The 20,066-nt window shown below is 39.6% G+C and overlaps 2 long non-coding RNA genes across 3 annotated transcripts in view; both read left to right on the plus strand.

Moving 5' to 3' along the window:
- Positions 1 to 6,747: 6,747 nt before the first annotated feature.
- On the plus strand, positions 6,748 to 8,999 carry LOC131236398 (uncharacterized). Its single transcript, XR_009166726.1, has 4 exons — positions 6,748 to 7,441; positions 7,736 to 7,998; positions 8,099 to 8,245; positions 8,341 to 8,999. It is a non-coding gene; the product is annotated as an uncharacterized LOC131236398 (long non-coding RNA).
- A 1,079-nt stretch (positions 9,000 to 10,078) lies between these two features.
- Positions 10,079 to 20,066, plus strand: part of LOC131236397 (uncharacterized) — a 44,964-nt gene continuing 34,976 nt past the window's right edge. Inside the window, exons 1-3 of one of the 2 annotated variants that reach the window (XR_009166723.1) lie at positions 10,079 to 10,243; positions 10,591 to 10,689; positions 11,155 to 11,198. This is a non-coding gene — a long non-coding RNA (uncharacterized LOC131236397). The remainder of the gene's footprint in view (positions 10,244 to 10,590; positions 10,690 to 11,154; positions 11,199 to 20,066) is intronic. The other variant, XR_009166724.1, reaches the window with a different exon arrangement.

A 20,066-nucleotide genomic window follows, 5' to 3' on the forward strand; every position in this document is an offset into this window, starting at 1 on the left:
GAAAACTACTCAATCATGTATTAAGGTTCCTCCTCCAGCTAGTATCTTAATCAGTTGATTTCTCAACAAGATCATCTAAAAGCCCTTTTTGAAATAGGCTTGGATTCCATGGAGCATGAATTTCTAGAGAAATTTATAGACCTCAGCAAGAAATCAGTATTGAATTACCTAAGGTATCCAACGTATATATGATTCACCTGTGATAGAAAAATTTTCAAAGTTAGTACACCATGGTGAATTAGAGACTACAAGTAGATGAAATTCAGAAAAATTCTTATTAGGTGGTGTAGTCTCAACATATTCTGAAGTTTCAGACTTTGCTTCAATTTTCAACTCCTCATTTGATGGTAAACATTTAGGATCTATGAAAGGAGGTTCTTCAAAATAATAGTTCCCTCGATCAGTAACAACTACCAAGGTATTGTCTTACAAGGCATTCACTATGGCTTGTATCATGACATCGTTAGAATATGCAAAGTATGCCAAGCAATCTTCCAGAGAGTGGAAAGATTCAGTTGAGAGGGGATCATTTTCCACATTGATGTTTGTGATGATATGCCCTAGGATTCCTTCATCTTCTCTTAGAATAATGGGAAACATGCTCTCTTACTCTCCATCTTGGTGAGAGTCAGTCGTCACCGGATGTGTATCTTGCCTTGCCCTACATAGATAGATTGAGAATCAGTAGGTGAAGATCTAAGGAGAAGACTCGGTTCCTTGATACTAATCAGTAGAGTCTTTGTATTGTCAAGGGATGATTGTTCAAATGGTGGCCTCCATTGGGTAGTTTCAAATACCGGAGTCATATTAAGTGAGTCGTCCATCTCCCTAATCAAATCATCATTTAAATCAGGGGAGTGGGCCGAGCACGCCTCAAAAGAGTCATGCGGTTCACTTGGAAGGAACTCATCCTCCACATTTAAATCAAACGTGTAAGATGGGTGGAGTAGATCATTATGGTCGACAACTTCCTGTACCTCATGATCACTTTCCTTGACCATGCTTGAAATTGATTCCAGGGAAATTTGGACTGTAAATTCATGATTGTCATCCCACTCCTCATCATTGTCTAATTCAGTATAGTTCACAGGTGAGTTAAGATCACTTTCCTCACACTGTGTTTTTAGAGGATCAAAGTATGGATTTAGGGTTTGTCTATTTTTCATGAAAGAGTTTATCGTGGATATCGTTAGCATCTTCTGATTGTTTGCTAATGTTGAAAAAATATTGAGCTCCAATGCTATGTTTTCAAAAGATAAACTCATAACTCCATTCCTACAGTTAATTATGGCATTTAATGTAGCTAGGAATGGATGACCAAGGATGACCGGGATCTGAGTACTCATATCTAAAATGGGTTGAGTATCTAAGACAATAAAATTTACATGATAGTAGAATTTGTTAACCTGGACCAGTACATCCTTGATTATCCCTCTCAGTATATGGATCGAACGATCATTAAGTTGTAATGTGGTCCGGGTGGGTTTTAATTCACCTAGACCCAATTTTTCGTATACCGAGAAAGGAATCACATTAACGATTGCTCCCAAGTCAAGAAGTGCATGCTCTATCTGGTGATTCCCAATTATACAGGTGATAGTTGGGCTACCGGGGTTTTTAAATTTTTATGGCACATCTTGTTTGAGTATGGCACTCACTTTTTCTGTCAAAAAAATTCTCTATTGAATAGTTTGTCGTCTCTTAGTTGTACATAAATCTTTCAAAAATTTGGCGTAAGAGGGAATTTCTTTCACGACGTCCAACAGAGGAATGTTGACTTTCACTTATTTCAACGCCTCTAGAATATCCTGTAAGTTAGATAGAGGTTTTGGTGCAATGAACCGTTGGGGGAATGGCGCAATCGGCTTACTTTGAGGTTCTAGTTCCAACCCATGTGGAGTATTGGTAGGTCTATCATTCTCATCTACTTCTGGGTCCTTAGACTTTTTAGCCCTTACCAAAAGAGATTTATCAATTGTCTTTCCACTCCTAAGAGTGGTGATAGACTTAGGTTTTTCCATCTGATTTAAAGAGCTTGGGTCACTAATTTCATATTGCGGTTTAGGGTTGGGGAGAGGTTGGGTCGGAAGGATCCCTTTCTCCCCAATTGAATTTTTTGTCTTGGCCCTTGTAAGGCCTTTGAAATGTCTTAAATGGCTTGCAATATGCTCTCATTGAGAAGCTCTTAGTTTTGAATATGTTTTAAGGCCGGATCCTCTTGAGGGTTCCTTTGATTCAGAAATTGATTAAGGATCTCTTGAATAGCCATTTGTCCATTCCTTCAACTGAAATTTGGATGATTCCTTCAGTTGGAGTTGTATGTATTTAAGGTGGGTCCACTGAAAGGTCTTTGGTAGTTATTTAGGACATTCAATTGTTCATTCAGAATTTCTTAGAAAGCACGTATTGTTAGGAAATTTTCAGTTGTATGAACGTTGCAAGCACAAATACCACAAATAACTTCCTTAGCCTTATCCTTCTTAAGTTTCATGGCCTCGAGTTTCCTTGTGAGACTGGCCACTTTAGCATTTATATTGTCTTCCTCATTTAACATGTATATTCTGCCCTTCTCCTTTGATTGAGTAGGCTTTGAAGTGGTGTTGGGTCTTGGGGAGATGTCCCATGATTGTGTGTTTTCACCAAGTTTGTTAAAAATAATCCCACACATCGTCGACATCTTTGTTCATGAATTCCTCATTGCACATTGTCTCGACCATTTGGCGCATGGAAGATGTCAGTCCATTGTAAAAGAAAGTTGTTATGCACCACGTTTCAAAACCGTATTATGGGTATGAACTGACAAGATCCTTGAACCACTCCCAACATTGGAAGAATGTCTCATCTTCCTTTTGGGAGAAGTTCATGATCGACTTTCTGATGGTGTTCATCTTATGGTATGGGAAGAATTTCTTTATGAACTCATTTGTCATGTCATTCTATCTGCTAATAAATCATGGACATAGTGAGTGCAACCACGTCTTAGCCTTTTCTTTTAAGGAGAAGGTAAAGAGTTTCAGCCTGATCGTGTCCTCAAACACATTAGGAAAATATAAAGTGGCTATTATCTCATCAAACTCTTTCAAGTGTAGATATGGATTTTCAAATCCTAGCCAATGGAACTTTGGAAGGAGTTGGATTACTCCTGGCTTGATATTCATATTTTCTGTATTTTTTAGAAAAATCATACAGGAAGGTGTACTCACCGCCGCCGGTTGCAAGAAATTTTGTAAAGTACGAGGCATGGGGTGCATTGTGCACCTCATTCTCATCCTGAATTTTCTTAACTGGAGGTTGATGTTGGTTTGTAGGTTGATTTCCAGCCATCACTCTATCGACTCTAAGGATCTTAAGTGGCGTCTAATCCTGTGATGGATAGGCAGCCCTTCGACCAACCCTCCTTCACTTAAGAGACGTCGAGTGTTGTCACGAACCCACTTGGGCATGGAACACTCAAAACCTTCAAGTAACTAAACCTAAACCTAGGAAAACTAAAATAATTAAGAGATCTAGAAAAGAAAAGAAAGAAAGAGAATTGGAAAGAGGTTACCGGATTGAAGATTGCTAGGTTAAAATCCTACAAAACAGAAAATCAAGTTAGATTCTAAAAGCAAGTTCAAAAAAATTCCTAAACTAAAAACAAAACAAAAAGTTAATCCTAATCTTAACCTAATTTTAATACCAATTAATCTCAGAAAAACATAGCCGTAGTCCCCGGCAACGGCGCCAAAAACTTGTTCACAACACCAGGTGTAGGGTCGCGATGTAGTAATAATCTCGGTGAGACCGAGGTCGGGGACTAATGTTATATGTTTCTAAAAGTAACTAGAACTAGAACTAAAGAAAGATATAAACTATCTGAAATAAGGAAGGAATTGTGAATATTGTGATTAAACTATCAATTTAAAGGTGGGAACTAGGGTGCCAAGGATCCACTTGTAGCAATTGAGATGCCACCTTGCTTGTTTCAAGAGATCCAACTGGAATCAGAGTCCTATCTTATCCAGCAAAAGAAAGAGAAGAGCGAATCTCTGAACTTCTCATTGATCTAATCTCAAAGAGAAGAATAATAAGGATTTGGAAGGGATTCCGTCACCCTACCATGCCAAAGGGACAATGGTGAACAACAAGATTCACCAATCCCACAATCTCAAGGTGGAAAAGAAGATATTCAAAGCTATTGCAGATCTATTGTAATTAGAATCATAATAAACCATTAAAGACTGAAAATATTCCTTAAAATCAACTAGAAATCAATAAGGTTCAAAATAAATATGAATCAAAGCAAAGTAAACATCCCAATCACGCTATAAGTTTAGCCCTAGCTAAGAGGTTTAGCTAACCATAGACATGATTGAACTAAGAACTCTTAAAGAAAGCATAAAAACAACTAAAGAAGAAAAACAAAAACTCTTATCGGCAGCTCTCCACCCTTTTTCTCCACTCTTTAAACCCTAGAAGTGCCTAAGAACATTCTAGGGACTCCTATTTATAGTTGTGAAGTCCTATCTTACGCAACTCCTTGAAATTTTCAGAAACTGCCTCAAGTTATGCACTCCACATAAGTCTTGCATTACGCTTCGGTCAGACTGAAGTTGGGTTCGGTTGAACTGAATTAAGATAGAAAATCACACTTTTTCACTGGACAATTCTACGCAATTTCGGTCGGATCAAAGTTGACTTCGATCGGACCGGAGTTGATGTTGAAAATTCTTGTGTAGAAAATCTATTAAATTTAGGTCGGACCAACTCTAACCGAAGTCTCCAATCGAAGTACTTTGGTTGGACCAAAGTTGGCTCAGGTCAGATTGAATTATCTTGATTTCTTGCTAGACAGTTTTCTGCGATTTCGGTCGGACCGAAGTTGGCTCAAGTCGAACCAAAATGTCCTGTTTTCTGCTGCAGATTCTTCATTCTTTCAAGTCATTTCTTCATCCTTTGTACTTGGTTTCCTTGGATCTTTAACATATGAATTCTTCATTCTTAGTCTCCTAAGATTCATCTTTCTCCTTAGTGATTCTTGAGCATTAAATCCATGCTTTTAGCATTCTTTTCAATTCAAGCTCTCAGATTCACCTTGCAACACAAACATGTATAAAATATACCATTAAGTCTTATCATGTTCATAAAACCAAGATATAAATAGGGGAAATATGTAATATTTGACACTCAACAAGCTACGGTTTTCACCCTTAAAACATTATAGAGGACCTCATCCGTGAGACATAAACGGATCGAAGATAAGGCCTTCTCATTAAGAGCATTTCATTCATCATCAGTCATAGTAGACTTTCTCTCCTCAAGAGCATCACCCTTACCTTGCTTGGTTAAGGAACTGATCATCTTGATCTTTCATAAATCAAAGTTATTGTTCCTCGAGTACTTCTTAATATCATACCTAGTGCTTCCCATTGATGTTAATCCTACAGATTCAAAACTGTGTCTCAACGATTACTCTGATACCACTTATTGGGGATTGGGCTGCGGAATCACACAGAGATGGATCTAGGATAGAAATCCAAGAGCACCAAGCAAACACAAGAGAACACAAAGATTTAATGTGGAAAACTCTTTCAAGAAAAAATCACGGCGCAAAGCAAAAGAAATCCACTATGAAAGCATAAATTACAAAGAGAGGACGTACTCGATTCGAACAACCTCAAACTCACCCTTTGCTACACCCTTTAAAACCTTATAACTATTTAGAAACCCTCTGGAATAGTTTAGGAAACCTTGCAATATCTTAGAATTCCTCTAGGAGCACCATAGGAACTCCTATTTATAGTTGGAGAACTCCAACTTTCGCACCGACTTGGAATAATCCGGAAACTGCCTCAAATTTATGCAGTTCATACACAATCTACATAACCTCCGACTAATCGAACCAGATCTCGGGCTAATCGAAGGACACTTCGACTAGTCAAACTTGTCCTTCGACTAGTCAAATTTCTTGGAATTTCCAAAGTAAATTGTTGCTGGATTTTCATCTGAATTTCTCCGGCTAGTCGAATTTTTCTTAGATTTAAGACATGTTAATAACACACATGAAAAAGAAAAAAAGAAAATTCAAGTTATTATATGAGTAGTGTTTCCATCCTTGAGAAGGATTTTTCAATTTTTATCTAGATGAACTAGTAACAAAGAAGCATGAATGATTAAGTTTCTATCTTAGTTTAATTCGTGAATTCTCATATTATCTCTAGCTTTCATTCTTCATACTATCAACTAGGATTTGTCATAAGCTTGAAAGAAAATCACAACCTATCTTTTTCAGGCCATTAGTCGAGCTGTGGCATAAACTTTTGTCCCATGTCTGTGGTGATAGCGGCCTTCTCTTGCCTCCGAACTTACAGCACGTGTAGTCGGTAGAGACTGAGCTTGCTTTCTTTTCACGTTTCCCTTTTGCCAATTGTATTTACAGCATAATTTTATGGGATGCGGTTGCATCCTACCCCCGTCCAGACGGTAATCCGTCCGGGCAGGGCTCCATGGGGCTCACCCTGATGTAAGTGTTTTATCCACGTTGTTCATCGTTTTTCTCAAATCATTTTAAGATATAATCCTAAAAATGAGGCAAGTCCAAGGCTCAAGTGGACCATAAATTAGGGATTGAATGTCCACCATTAAAAACTTCAAGCTGATATTTGTTTTTTCACTTCATCCAAGCACTACATCGAAAACCCCGTTCAAGAACGGTAATGGTTTTGGTTCTAAAACGGCTTAAAACCGTGTCATAATGGTTTTGGTTCTGAAACGGCTCGAAACCGTGTCAGAACCTTTAAAAAAAACCTATTACATAACTTCCTCTTTATCTCCCGTCGCACCAACGCAACCCCATTCTCGATCTCTCCCTCTCTCTCCCGCTCCCTCACTCCCTCAATCCCTTGTTCTCGATCTCTCTAGCTCCCGCTTCCTCACTCCCTCTATCATTACCTCTCGATCTCTCTCCCGCTCCCTCCCTCTTTATCTCCCTCCCTCTGTCTCTCTATCTCTCTCGCTCCCTCCCGATCTCTCTCCCTATCGTTACAAGAAAAACAGAGCCCTAATTACCTGTTCTCTTTCTCTCTCTCCAACCAGCCTCACTTTACATTTTTGCTCGGTAGGTATACAGTATTTGCAGAGCAGAGCTTCTCGGAAGCGAAAAAGGTTATTTGAAGGGTTAGGGTTTTGATCCATTCTCTTTCAGAGCAACTCCAATTTTAAGTTTTCGATCTCTGCAACACTCTCCTCATCTCTCTCTCTCTCTCTCTCTCTCTCTCTCTTCGGAGTCGGATTCTAGAACTCTCAGCAGCGAGAATGGGGTTCCAGATGCAGCGGTACGGAGTACAAGCGATGCTGAAAGAAGGCTACAAGCATCCCTCTGGCATCGACGAAGCGGTCCTCAAGAACATTGATGCTTGCAAGCAGCTCTCCACCATCACCCGAACTTCGCTCAGATCGAACGGTAACGGCTCTGCCTACTGAAGTTTCTTCGCCCTGAAAATATTCAAAATTTTCGGTGCTTTTTAGTAGACTTTCTTATTCATTTCCCATTTTTGTGTTATTTTCGGAATCTTTAATAATGACCAGGATTTCTGTTAATTATTCGGTAATGTCGCCCTGACAATATTCAAAATTAGTAGCTCATAAGTTTTTTATCTGGCCCTATTAGATGCTTACTCATTCTAATGATCCTCGGTCTGGCTTCAAAATATGCAAGGTTGATTAAAAATTTCCCCCCTTTTTTGGGCATGTTTAGGTATGAATAAAATGGTCATTAATCATTTGGACAAACTCTTTGATACAAATGATGCTGCAACTATTGTGAATGAACTTGAGGTACAGCATCCTGCTGCCAAGATTCTCGTGTAAGCAGGCAAAGCTCAACAGGAAGAAATTGTTGATGGAGCTAATCTGACAATATCTTTTGCTGGGGAGCTTCTCCAAAATGCAGAGGAGCTTATTAGGATAGGATTGCATCCAAGTGAACTCATTAGTGGCTACCCAAAAGCGATCAATAAGGTCCTTCATTTCTTTGCTGAATGACCTGTCAAACTGTATTCTGAACCTTTTGCTCATTAGGCATTGTGCATATGCTGATTTCTGCTCTGTTGATACCTAGATGGTCGATATTTTAGATGAGTTGGTTGAAAAGGGCTCGGAAACAATGGATGTGCGGAACAAGGATGAAGTTGTTTCCTGAATGAAAGCTATTGTGGCCAGTAAGCAGTTCGTACAAGAAGACATTTTGTGCCCTCTTATTGCGGATGTGTGTACATGGATGTTGGTGTTTATTTATTAATATTATTTTTGGTCCCTTGGTTATGAGAAAAATTCAAAAGCTGGACTTCTTTTATATTACAGGCATGCATCCAGGTCTGCCTCAAGAACCCAGTGAACTTTAATGTAGATAATGTTCGTGTCGTAAAGCTTCTTGGAGGAGGTCTGCATAACTGTTCAATTGTTCGTGGCATGGTCCTGAAAACTGATGCTGCTGGAAGTATAAAACAAATGGAAAATGCAAAGGTGTGCCTTTGGAAAACTAACTATTGGTTCTTATACCAATACAATATTCTTATACTATATTTGCTTCCTCACATATTTTCTGGTTGTAAATATCATAGAGTAGAAATACATTCCACCCAGTGCTTTGTATTTTTTCTGTCAAGGATCTTTTGTGTTCTTAAATCTCTCTCTCTCTCTCTCTCTCTCTCTCTCTCTCTCTCTCTCTCTCTGTGTGTGTGTGTGTGTGTGTGGTTTTTTTGGTGATGCTTTGTATTGGATGCCTTTGTCTGATTTGGATTTGGATGTTTGATGGAGCACATTTACTTGCCATGTAGTATTGAGTGGTTTTTTGGAAGGCTTAATGTTGCTGAAAATGAAAAAAATAATAATATTTTTCTACTCTCTAGGAGTATTTTCATGCCATTTGGCATTGGGTAATTTTGTGCATTGGAAGGCTTACTGTTGTTTCCTTCTCAGCCAATTTGGTTGAATTGATTTATGTGAGCTTACTATTGATCAAAAGAAATAATATTCATGAGGTTACGTGTCCCTGTATGTGGTCAAAGGGGCATGGGATCCAATGTTGATATAACAAAGGTCATTATTAGTATTGAAACTGCCCCTCTTTTTTTGTGCTGTTGAGATCTTATCATGGTTCCATGATATCTGTTTATTCTAGAGGAATTTCAATCTTTGCTGAAATCATCTGCAAATTGTTGTGGTCTTGTATCATGGATAGAATTTGTTTCCGCAAAAGCAGATTTTGGATCTGAACTAGCTATAAGTACTATAAGCAGATTTTGACATTTTGCTTGTAATCTAGTAAAATGCACCATTACTCACTTGCATTTGTGTATTGTATGTTAATATCCCATTACTCTCCCCTGCATTTATGTATTGTATTTTAACGCATGTTTAGATGTATTCCAGAATGAGAATGAAATTGAGTATGCATCAGCTGGTGCACATTCACTGGATTTGAGCTGTTTGGTGCATCTAGAAAAATATTAATAGTTGGATGTGCTAATGCTCATCTGCAAAATGTGCCACAAAAAACATTTTTGTTACAGGTTCATTATCTATCATTGTGCTTTCTCCATGCAAAGACCTCAGCTGTAACAGCCTGACTGGCGATATTCCAAGCTCCTTTGAAAGCCTTGATTTTTTTTTTTTTTTTGCACATGTTATACCCATTAGCATTTAGCGCAATTATGCTAATTGTAGTAGATGATTTAGCTGCAAACCACGATGTTATGCAGATAGTAGAGGTACCAATTAAGAAGATTTATCTTTTTAAAACTAGTTTATTGCAATTATTGTGATCTATCCTAGATGTTTATTTGTGTGCTCTATGGCTGTGGCGCAGAATTGTTGAGTTTCTTGGAATTTTGAATTGAGAAGCTTTTTAGGAGTCTGAAACTGAATTGAATTGCGATTAGCATGAATTGTGAACAACTCATCTACTGATTATTTTTGGTTCTTTCATGGTTTCAAAGCAATATGCCACTGAATCTTTTATGCTTTTAGAGAACTAGGCTATTATATCCATAACTTACTTTCATTTAAATAAATAAATTAAAAAAAAAGAAAAAAAGAAAGAAAGAAAGAAAGAAAAAAAGAAAAGAAAAAGAAGACGAACAAGAGGTGATGGCGAGGGGAACCTTTGCTAATATTCACATTGTTAACAAGCTCTTGAAGGGAGAAGCCAAAGACAGTTCACATTCTAATAGGCGAGAAGCTCTATGTTTTTTATACGGCGATGGTGAGTTCATTGATATCAAATTATGCTATTCTTTTCACTTAGCTACATTTTTTCTTCATTGCTTCCTTTCACCTTTTACAATGACTGATCCCTTGAAACTGCTATAGTTTACAAGTATTTTGCCTTGAAAATTGCTGTTAAGGGAAAAAAATGGAAATAGATTCTTTAGGCAAGAAAAGGTTGTAGCATACAACTGCCTATAGGTGATTGGTTCTCTTTAAAATTTAGTCCTATTAGGACCTCTATCTGTTACTTATGGTCTATGAATGTAGAGCAGTATCAAGAGGCATTCCCCTACAGTTTGATATGTTATAAACTAAAAGCATGTTATCAATATGGTGTTTCAGAGGTACAAGGCTTATAGCCATGACACCATTGTCCTGGCTGGAGCTGAGTATGGAAGTGGAAACTCTCAAGATTGGGTTGCCAAGGGTCCAATGTTGTTGGTGAGTTTTCTTCTTTGCTTAATCTTTCCACCACCCTGCATTTCGCATGCTAGTAATGCTTTATTCTACCATGTAGATAGTGAAACCAACTTTAGATGGTTCACAAAAAAACAGCAGCCCTTTTTGGAATGATGGTCTAACTAGTTGATTAATTGATATTTAATGAGTAGTCATGCCTCTTGTCATTTTATACACAATTTTGTTTTCATCATCTACTGAAAAACAAGTCAAACATATAAAATGTTTATATAGTCCACCCAATGTTTATTTCCCATCCAACCTGTTCATAGGAAAATACAAATATCAGCTTATCCAACACTTCTATGGCCCTCGAGAAGTTTTGAAAAGTAAGCCTTCAATCCCCTCTGTGTTTGCTATGGTGTCATCATCTACTTGATATTTGGATCTGCCTCATTTTTGTGTTCATGCTCTGTGTTTCATTTTTTTGTTGCTTTCTATCAACAGATGCCATTAATGCAATAAATGGAACAATCATTACTTATGGACAGGTAAGCTGCAATTTGATAGAAATTACTTGAAATGATGCTTGCTCTGGTTGCCAACATTTTCTTTTTATGTTTCTGTCATTAACTGTAGTTTTTCAGATTGTAAATGCATGAATTCATGACTGCAAACATGCATGCACTGTAGTACACATGTATGCAAGTGCGAAGATATATCCTTGAATTGCCTGTTCTGCTTGAGGCCAGGCTACAAAATATGCATCCAGTGAGCATGTAGCTTCCATATTCATATTGACAAAAAAGCAACACTGATAGATGTTGTGTTTTGTTTGTTTCGGCAAGTAATGTAAAGCTTTCATGCCATACTAACAAATTGTAACCTTCAAATAATGCATTTGGAACAGACTAGAGCTGGGAAGACATACAACATGGAGGTGAAGTGATTAAATTGTATTCATGAATGGGTTGTTTAATGAGTCATCCTAAAAAAAATAAAAATAAATAGTTGTATTTTGAACTGTTTTGCTTTCAATTCAGATGATATCTAGTAACATCCTCATGTTGAAGCAGGGTTGGTACACCATCAGGAGGCCACGTGTATGTTTAATGTGGACTGATGACTATTGTTTAAGAACTGCCATCAGTCCACATTAAGTTAAAAAATGAGACATGTTCAAAATCAAGGTACGTGGGAGGAAAAAGTGAGTTATGAAATACTTACCATTGAAACCTCCCTAGGATCTACTGTGATATTTATATTCCATCCAAATCGTTCATGAGCTCATTCCTAATGAAATGAACTGAAAACACAAAAATATTAACTTAATCCAAAGCTTAGGTTGCCCATGACTGTTTCAACAATGGACATTCAATCTTCACCGCCGACGCTATAGGGTGATCGCTCCTGGCCACAATAATAAAAAAAAAAAATTAAATAAAATGTCAGATTTTCAACTTTCTTTTGAAGAATGGTGGATTCCTTTTTCACATGTGACTAAAATGCATAGTGGACGCCATGATGCGTCGTCACCTCTTGATGAGCTGTGCTTCCTGAGTTTTCATACACGTTTGGTCAACCTGATGAGGTGTGCTTCCTGAGTTTGAAGCAGGCCACCTATAACACAATGGGGCCCTCCAGCTGCACACCACTTGGATGTTGTCCCACATGCTTGCCAGTTTGGCACTTGCGATATAGATGCACAAGGGCTTGACAAAGCTCTATATATTAATTTGGTTTTGTTCAACATTTCTTTGTTCAGCCGGGTCTTGTTGACTCAACTCATGTGAGTCTTTACTTGACTCAACCCAGGCAAATCTTTACTTGACTCAACCCATACCTAATAATTAATTTAATTATTTTGTAAATATTATTACACAGTTGTGTGAGGATAAATAATAAACAAACTGAAGAAACTTCAAACAGCCAGCACTTACAAAAGCTGGTTTGATGTGGTAGATAATCGCAGAGAACTTAATCTCATTCTTTTTCTTATATATTTTGATATTTATTCTTTAAATGTTTATACTTATGATTCTTTGTTAATTGACATTGTTAATTAGTATTTAGGCCAATATGCTTGCCCTATTTGTTAATTAGTAATTAGTAGTTAGGCCATCATAGCACCATGACTCACTGAGTTAACTGAGCACTGAGTCAAAGTGTTTTCTTTTAAATTTGGAGTTGGGTTCAAAGAGTAAAAGACCCCATGGCTGCCAATGGTAGCAATTAGCATTTATAGCTGCACGGTGGACACCAAAACAGAGAGTCACTTTTAGAAAAGGTGAAACACCTTTAGCATTTAGGTGAGGCTGGATGTAGAGGACATTGAAGGTTCTGTCAAAGCTCTTTATCTATGCATTTAGTAATCAGATGTCCGCATGTTATGTAAATTCCATGCCCACAGTATGCTCGACTATTTGACTGATACTTTTTTTTTCTTTCTTTATAAAGCTTATGCTAGAGCAGAGTAGGCACTAGCTCAAATAAATAATGAGTTCAATTCAGCTATTGCACATTGAGCACACATGCCATTTTGAGCTGGTTTGATGGAGAAATCAGAGTGAGCATGCATCCTGAGGTGTATTGTGCCTTCTGCAATAACGTGAACAATTTTAGCACAATTAGCTGGTTTTCAAATGGCTACAGATTGTTGTTTTACCCTGCTAACTAATCTAGGCTTTGAGTACTCTTTTGAATTTTTGAGCTATTGATCAAAATGTTAAAGTAATTTTGACTAGGTTCTTCAGGTTTAGAGAAACCCAAGTTAGCTTGCTGCAAGTATTGACTGACTCAATTTGAATTGACTTGATCAAGTGATTTTGTTCATTACAAGTCAATCAAACTTACACCCTTTTTATCTGCAAGAATATTACCCTATACAAATTTGATACCTGGTATGTTTTTCATCACTGAATCCCCTGATGGCTGGTGAGTCTTATTAATAAACACCTTAACAAGTGTTGGGATTCGGTGTCTAGGCTAAAATGGGTATGACGGACGAGTTCGAATCTTCTTTGCAAGTACTACGGGGATTTGATACTGACATTTCTTTCAAAGTGAATGAAATCAAGGTGTGGATTTGTAAGGCCCGTAACCTGGTCCATACCATTCCGTTGGCTTTTGCGGTCCTTCCGGTCGAATTTCGGCAACCCTCAACTTGTATCTGACATTTACGCGCGATCTTAAGCCGGGTCCCACATACCAATGTCAGCTCGAATCCAAACCTGTACGTTGGCGACCACGCCGTCGCCGCGGTTCCAACGTCGTGACTTACGCACCGAACCGATACTCAGGTCAAAAGATGTGGGCCCACGTTCATTTCGAGAAAAAACGTCGCGCGTTGCGAATTTCGAGGGAATCTCTACAACATGTCCCATCAATCAATCAATCAATCACTCATGTCAAGTACAAGTCAAGTACAAGCAACCCATCTCTCCCATTCCCAAAGTCAACTCTCTCTCTCTCTCCACCCATCCCTTTCTTACAACACATCACTCCGCCCATCCCTTTCTTACAACCCATCACTCCACCCATCACCCATCCTAATCACCCCATCACTTCTCTCTCTCTCTCTCCCTCATTTCTCAAAAAATCTCCCAAGCAACATCCCACGTCCAAGCTCCCTCCCTCCCAAACAACAAGTGTGGCCACTTTCCCTACCCTCTCATCTCACATCTCAACCGTTCATTCATGATCTACCACCATCAAACTTGAAGGCAAGGAGCTAAGGAGGCTAAGGGATCAAGGAGGAGTGTAAGAGGTGGGTGATCTTTGAGTTTCTACAATTGATTTTATGATTTGAGGGCCCACTTGTTGGTGGAACCCATTTTGATGTATGTGATTTAATCAAGTGGGGCCCATAGTGGCGGGGTCCTTTTATCTCACCGTACCTCTGTCTCTCTCTCTATCTCTCTCTCTCTCTTGTTATGGGTGTGGTCCACTAGATCCACACACCGATCATGGACCCACCATGATGGATGTATTCTATTGACGCCATCCATCTGCTTTATCCATGCCATCCAGTGGGCCTGACCTGAATGATGGAAAAACACAAATATTAGACTCATCAGGTGGGCCACGTGCATGTGGGACCCACCATAATGTCCATGTCATCCAGCGTCTCTGGACGCTGGATGAAGTAGGGTTGGATAACATGGAGTTCGTGTATTGACATGGGAGTGTACTAATGAGCTAACCAAAAAAAAAAGAAGGAAATGGTGGGCCACTCATGCAGGCCCCACCTTGATGTATGTACTCAATCCAAGTCATCCATCCTTTTCTTCAGGCCATTTTAGGCATTAAGCTGAAAAATGAGGCCCATCTGATCATCAGGCGGGCCATAGCGTAGAAAACAGTGGCCTTACCGTCAAAACCCACCCCGACGTTTCTATACGCCAATAACACATTACATATTGGTCTCATTTGGTTGATGAGGGGCCGTAGAAACCAATGGCCGGGTTTGATTTCCCTGATGCGGACCCCACCTAAGAAATTCGTTAGAAACACTAATTTCAAAAAAAAAAAAAAGTTATAGCAGCAATAGCGTCTGCTGCTGCCGTTAGAGGTCCGTGGGCATTAACAAGGTAGGGAACCACGGTCCCAGCCCCGTGACATGTGATGTATATCCACACCATGCATTGGGTGGGCCCCCTTCTGGCTGTAGGCCACCCCAAAAATCAACTGTACTCAGGACTTAGGTGGTCCACACAGCAGGGAACAGTAGGATTGAACGGCTACTATTGAAACCCTTTTTGGGTTGTCACAAAAGTTTTAGATCAAATATGAAATTTGTTTTTTTCCTCTGCCTCGGGTCTGTGTGACCTTACCTATAATTTGGATAGTAATGGTGGGCCCCATGTCGGACCCACTATGGTTTATGTGTCATGTCCTCACCGTCCACATCGCTGGACAGTGGGATCCCACACGTGCAGCCGCAGCATGGGCTGTAGGGATGTGTTGTATCCACGTTGTTCAAAGGGTGGCCCAATTCCAGTGGCCAGCCACTGCATCACGGTGGCAAATCTCATGGGTCCCACCGTTTCATCTAAATCGTCCATCCATATGGCAGTTCGTCTCAAGGCTTAAGATAAAAAAACAAATAAAATAAAATAATACTAATAATAATAATAATAATAATAATATGAGACAGATCTAATTATCAGGTGGACCACATTATAGAAACAGTGGGTTTATACGCCTACCATTGAAACCCTTTGGGTACAGAAGCTTTAGACCAGTATGATACTTGTTTATCATCTCAATTCAGGTCCTTGTGACCTTATGAACAGATTGAATGGAAAATAAATACTACGGTGGGCCCACTGGAATTCAATAGTGGAAATCATTATCATCACTGCCATTTGTGGTATGGTCCAGATGATCCTTGGATATGATTCATTTTGTGATAATACTCTAAAAAGATCTCTATCTATAGATGAATGGTGTGGTTGGTTTGGGCCCATTCGACTTGGCCTAGTTGATTCGGTGTATTGTTTCGGCCCATTCGATTAGGCCTGATGTAATATATGAGGCCCGATGTTGAGGTCCAGCTGTATATATATGAGGTCCATCTGATGTGACCCATTTGATGTATTTGGAGCCCTTGGGTCGAGGCCCAACAGGATGTACATAAGGCACATTGCAATATGTGATTCCTTCATAGTTTATGTAATGATGTTCATGGCAGGCCATGCCTTGGGAGCAATGATGGTTTGATGTCCACATTGTAAGGATAATGTTGGTTAAATGTCCGCATTATGACTCTCCCTAGGGCCCATTGATAGGCCCATATTTGTAGCAAAAAGGCCGTCTAGGCCCATCTTCATTATGACATAGCCTATCACCACATAACTTGTTTAGTATAGATCCATGATTCATGATCATACGCATCATATATATGCCTGATATGAGGAGTGACTGATTATAGCATATGCCTCCGAGCAGATTGTTTATGGGCTCTCTGATAGGTAGAGTTGTCCCACATGAGCGCTTGGTACACACAGGATTATTGCATGTCTGATAGTATGATTCATGCACTTGCATTTGTGTGATTGTGATTATTGCATGCCCTAGCGACATCAGGGCCATAGCTTCCACAGACACATCGTGGGTGGCTGCATTGGATACCGAAAATATTGTTACTAAGCATCGGGGCGCCATAGATGTCCCTGGGCGAAAATTCCTAAACCCGATGGTACCAGAGGATGACTCCAACATTGAGACCAAGTGGATATATGAGCGCACGAGGGTCGAATACTAGGAGGCCGCGTCTCCCACTGTGTCATGGTCGGTTGGAAAGGGGTGTGGCCTTACTCGCCCGAGTGTAGGGGCAATACTAGGCTCAGTTTGACCAACTCATGAATGGGTTCGCTATCGACGTGCCGGATAGGTATTGGCAGACGATTGGCCAGACAGATAGTGAGGTTTCTTACGCTCACCTGGACTGAGCGGCTGGGAGAGCGGCAGTGCCATTTGGAGTGTACTAAACCCCGGTGATTATCCAGAATGAGAATTGTACTGATATATGAAGAGGATTGGTATGCTTGATTTGCATCTCGCATCGCATGGCCGTGTTATGGCTGATAGCATTCATATCTTGCACCGCATAGCCTTGGTACGGCTGATTGCATTCATTTACTCATCACCATGATTCTGCATTATCCTGTCATTGCATTCTGAGCACGCTTATTGTAACGCCCTGAAATTCGGGGGTCGAGCATAACTCAGCTCCCGAGTTTCAAAACATCACTTATGTAACATATGTAATGATGAATGTATGTTGTATGTATTAGTGCATAAAACATGAAGTAGATTAAGCCAAACTACAAACATAATCCAAGGACAGGTGAAATATGCAAGCGGAAGACTGAAGAAATATATATATATATAAGTTCCTGAGATATGTATGCTCTGTCAGGTCATAATTACAAGTGTTCGTTTCAAAATACAAGTATCAAAATGAAATAAACCACTGCAACAATAACCCTAAATCCCCATAGCTCAGGACATGGCTCACATGAACCCGCCTGAGAATTGCATAAAGGAGAACGCATCCTCGTCATCCTCATACTCTTGCTCTGCCTCATGGGTCACATCATCATCTGCATCGAAGACAGAGTCTGGTTGGTGTTTAAACACCGTCCCAGAACGTGGGAGTGAGTGATCAACTTAGTGGAACTATACAGTAAAAGTTAACATGTTATCCATTCAATCAAGTAGTAATGATAAAGCAATACAATCAAACATATCCTAATTATTCTTGTTAATGCAAGGATATATGTAGAAATGATGCATGCCCTCGCCTGCACTCCCTCAGCGTCTTCATCTTACGGTATGCATGACAACCTCCCGCAGTGCTCCACAACGCCAAGGCACATGCAATGCGTGCATGAACATGATTACCAAGTTGTTATTAGTCCTTTTCACACAGCAGGATTGGGAAGCTAAGGTACCTTCCTTATATCAATTCCCAAACGGTGATCCATTCTAGGGTCGTCAGTCCTAAACAATCTCATACAATATTATGGTTCTAGGTCGCTGCAAAGGGCTCATCACCAATCAATGCATGCCTAATCATACCTTAGTTACTACAATAAGGCTCGTCGCCTCAATGCAGTATCGAGGTATGCTCGAGGTCACTACAAAGGGCTCGTCACCAATCAATGTAAGCCGACAACACGAATATAGTGTCCCATACCACCATAATCGGCTCACGAGTCTGGATTTCTCACTGGTCACTATGGGGAAGCTCGTCACCCCAACGTAGGCCGACAACTCACCACGGTGTCCCATACCACCATGCCCGGCTCATGAGTCTTAGCGGATCGAGGTACCATGGTTAACGGGATTGCACTGGTAAGTTTGGTACCCTATATTTAAACAGTAGCGTCCATACATAGTAACATCCACCGGGACAATCAGGTTACTTGACGAGCTCGACTAGCACGAGCGCACGTTGAGTTGAACAACATGAAGTGTGCAAACACTCCGTGTGGCCAAACCACTGCCGACAACCCTACTACAACTCGGGTTCGTCAAACACGTCCTACGTGACGAAAGTGACCTCAGCCACGAACTCAAAGCTAGTTACCGATTGCCTGGACCATAACGTGGCCCCATACACATTCAACCATAATAGCAAACATATTATAAAATGCAAGATAACGAGAATCCATTCATAAGTAAGGTGGTAAAATTAACAACTTGCATGAAGAAAATCAAACACATAGTTAACATAGATAGTTAGACTAAGAAATTCATGGAGGAAATAGTACATATAAGGAAGTAGTTGGGATTTTATATCTCAACTCTCTCATAATTCACACCTTACTAAATATGAACTTATTCAGGCATTTTCACAAGCACTTAGACTACACTTGGCAACATACATCACATATGTCAGCCATATTACATAGTAGGGCAAATCCTTCTAACAAGGAGTTGTCGCATAAATAACAATCATATTCCTATGACGATTAATCATGGCAATCACAACGCCAAATTCCAAATGCATACAAACATTTCAACAAACACATGAATCACACTACTTACAACATAGATTATCTATATACGTAAAACAAAACAGATATCGCATTTGGCATGTGAAATAGCACCCATGTCAGTAATAAATCATTAACTGACATTGAAAGCTTTGAAAACCATAACCTATACGAATATAGTCCGCACCTTAAACCAGAAATTGCGCAATGGATTCGATTTAGACGATAAGTCTTCGCCAACAGCAAATAGGTAACCTAAGGCATGAATTAGATTAGGTACATCAACACTTAAACTATTCTAAGTTCCAAAATAGGTTAGGGTTTAATTGACTTACCCAAAAATGAGATTAGAATCGCCGAAATAACGATTCAGATGTGATGGATTAGGTACGCAGGGTAACTGGAAAGAATTCCAAGATGATTCACCAACTTCTCTCTCACTTTCTCTCTCTTTTCCTCTCTCTCTCTCTCTTAGTTAGGGTTTGGAAAATTCGTATGGAATTTGAGAGTGAGGGTTTAAGGTCTTTATATAGGCCTAAAATTAATGGAATTAGCCCAGGGCCAAGGTATACCAAGGTTATAACCAAATCGGGTCTATTTCGATTCAATGGAGCGTTTTTGGAGATCCTTTTTCTGAATGCGGTCGGACTTAAGCTCACTAATATTGGATCTCAAGCAAGTTAAATTTTCAATCCGATCGGGTTTCTAGATCGCTCATTGCGGACCAATTTCAATTCAACGGTCACCGAAACTCGATCAGGGTCACAAGCACTTTGGCATGTGTGGGCCATCTTCCTTGATCCGAGGGTGAATTTGGGTTAGAATCCAACAATCGGAATGCTTATAATTGACGTGCAAGCCACACGACTCAGATTACTTAAATTCATATTTAATTTCTAAATAGATTCACCTTTC

This window comes from Magnolia sinica, unplaced genomic scaffold (assembly GCF_029962835.1).
Source record: "Magnolia sinica isolate HGM2019 unplaced genomic scaffold, MsV1 ctg90, whole genome shotgun sequence".
Lineage (NCBI taxonomy): Eukaryota > Viridiplantae > Streptophyta > Magnoliopsida > Magnoliales > Magnoliaceae > Magnolia > Magnolia sinica.